The following is a 3,273-nucleotide window of genomic DNA, read 5'->3' as shown; positions in this document are numbered from 1 at the left end:
ACTTTGCCGATGATACTGGACTGGTTATAGCTGGCAAACTTGAAGATATTCATACAGTGATACAAGAACTTGAATATGATTTAATCAAAGTTAGTGAATGGATGAGATCAAGTCGACAGGAGTTGAACGTTGATAAATGTCGAGTAATGATAATTAGTAATAAAAAGTCAAAAGCTTTGTTAGCTGATACGATTGTAAAAATTGAAGGAGTGCCACTAGAAAAGGTGAGCGAAATCAAAATTCTTGGTATTATTATCGACGAAAACCTAAGTTTTATTGGACATAGTAAAATGGTAGCAAAAAAATGTTACTCATCTTTATGGACACTTCGTCCTCTCAAATATGTTTTAACCATAAAACAAAAATGTATGATTATGGAAGCTTTGGTGCACTCAATTTTCTCTTATGGATGTATTATTTGGTTGGTTGGAAAAGAAAGCAAAAATACAGTCAACAAAATTATTCGTGCATGTGCACGATTTGTTACATGTAAATCAAAATATGATACTATTAGTGACGATGTAAACGAATTTGGTTGGATGGTAGCAAAAAATATTGTTAGCTTTGAATTGGCCAAATTTACATACAAAATTATAAATGAATGTGCTCCAACATTTTTTATAAATTACCTAAACCTTGAAGGTCTTAACTTTAATACTAGAAATAATACTTATTGCAAGCCTTTGTCATGTCCAAAAACAACAATTGGAAAGAAATCTTTTCGATATCGTGCTATGCAAGCTTGGCTTAATTTACCAGAGAAAGTGCGTACTTCAGCGAAACATGTTAGCTTTGATGTATTTAAACTACAAACAAAACGTATACTTATTGAGAAACAATTATGTGAAAGAATGATTGAAATTTTTGATTTGATTGACGATTATGAATTTGAAAATATACTATTATAAATATTTAAATACTTATTGTATACTTTGTAATGCGAATGTATCCTTGAGGTGTAATGTCCTACATAGTAGGGTGCCTTATTGTATGAATAAATTAAATTAAATTAAATTACGACGACGATGGCAAACAATGCTTTGTCTCCTCCATGCATTTGCAGCTTGTCATGAAAGTATTTACATGCATATGCACGTAAATAATTTGTCAAATGAATTATATAACTCTTTAGGTAACAAGATTTAGAGCTTAAACTTTTCAATTTGAACGAATTTATGTAGTTATGCAGGAAATAGAATGTATCGAATTATTGTTAATATTGTTGTGCACATTTTTCGAGATATGAGAAGTACGTATTTACAACTTGTACTGCACAAGGTCTATGTATATCTTAGATATATTTACATACTAAAAAATCCAGAAATGTTGAGCAGAATAAATAGTAGTTTTTATTTTTTTTTTTACTTAAATTAAGAATTATTTTAACAAAATATTAATTGCTATGTGCTGATATTATCAAGATATGACGTAACGAATTTATGTTTTTACATATTTGACTTTTGCCCCAAAAGTTGCAGTTTTATCCTCGTCGGATGCAAATATTTGTGCCAAACTTGCGCATTGGCAGATTGTGTCATATGCAAATTTCATACTATATATGTAATCAAATTTGAGATCGATTGATACGACTTCGGTCAAAATCAGAGAGCATACATATCCATACGTTGGGAGACCTGCATTGTTAGTTGTCCATCCTGACACGTTTTCAAGCATGCCGTAGACACAAGCCTTAATCGAGTAAGGGTTACTACATATATCCCGAAGGAGATTGTAATAATCATGACAAATTTATAGCACAAAGTCTGGATGGACCCGGAGAACCTCACACCGGACCGATTTTTTTAGCCCGGATGGAAAATCGTTTAATTCATATGACCTCTGATCCCATTCTCCACGAGGCAATGTCTCGGAGAAACTTTTGCGAGAAACAGAATTTTCTTATTTTACATCTAAAAATTAGACATTTAGTCTGACCAGGATAGAGCAGAAAATGATTTAGAGTCTGAATCGTCCTTTCAACTGAAGCCAAAACCGTTCAACATAATTTTCAAGGATAAATCGCCTTACATAAGTGAAGAATTTGAAAAAAATGACTAAAGTAGTTGATTGTTAAGTATATATTTGGAGTTGATTTATTATTGAAGCAATTCACACAGTTAATAGTAAATTGCCAAATCCGTGCGTTTTGTAACATATCCACATACATAATTTTATAAACTTTTATAAAGATACGCCCTTAATTGGAGTAAGTTTACAAAAATTTTTTATTTGTTAGTTTCTTTCCAATAAGATATTTCCAAACTTTGCAAGTTTGTACATACGTTTACAGAAACGGATTTTACCAAAGCCTGCATGAATTGCTTCATTAATTACATGCATTATGCATGCACATATATCCATTATGTTCATTAAATCCATTGCATGAATGGATTGAAGAATATGCAATAAATATATGTACGGACGACCAACGGTGTATGTACATAAATAAATATATACATATTTTGCTGAATGACTCATTCAGAATGAGCGACATTTTAACTAAAAATCACAAGAATGTGTAGTTACATAAATATTTTTACCATGGTCCAGAATGTTCCATTTAATGGAAAGAGTTCCTCGTAAATTCAATGCACGTGTTCAACGTACCTTTTTTCGTATGCTGGAAAGGGGACTGGAAGAAAAGATTAGGCCTGCAAGCATGCCTTACATATACCCTTCACTCATGACTCATGCCTTCTTTTTAGGCCGGACAAATTTACAAGCAAATTTTCTATACAAATATCTATCTCTCAAATTTTGTAAGTTTACAGAATTTTCGGATTTTACAGAATGAATTGCCTTATTATATGAATTTAAAATATACGGATAATTTAAATACATAAAAAATTTACTGAATGACCGATTTTTTAATAAAAATCTCACATTGTATATTTAGTTACATAATTTTATTTTAATCATATTCCACATTGTTTCATATTTAAAATTTTCCATAAAAATTGTCCAGGCATAAAGTTTCTTGTAAAATCGATGTGCATACGTACCCTTTTCGTATGCTGGAAAGCGGAGTGGGCTCTTAATGGAAAAAAGGATTAAGACCCGCATGCCTTATACCCTTGACTCATGCCTGCCTTCTTTTTAGGCTGGCCAACGCCCTATATATCTTCACCAAACCCTTCTTTTCAACTCATGGCATTAGTTTGCATCCTATTTTAGGATTTTTGTTTCCAGAAATTTCTCCAGGAGAAAAGTTACAACGAACTTTTCAGTCGCGTTTCAAGTCTCGTCCAAATCAGTCCGTATTTCGTAATATCT

This window comes from Folsomia candida, unplaced genomic scaffold (genome assembly GCF_002217175.1).
Source record: "Folsomia candida strain VU population unplaced genomic scaffold, ASM221717v1 Fcan01_Sc034, whole genome shotgun sequence".
Taxonomy (NCBI): Eukaryota; Metazoa; Arthropoda; class Collembola; order Entomobryomorpha; family Isotomidae; genus Folsomia; species Folsomia candida.
The sequence above is the reverse complement of the archived record's forward strand: the minus strand, read 5'-3'. Positions refer to the sequence as shown.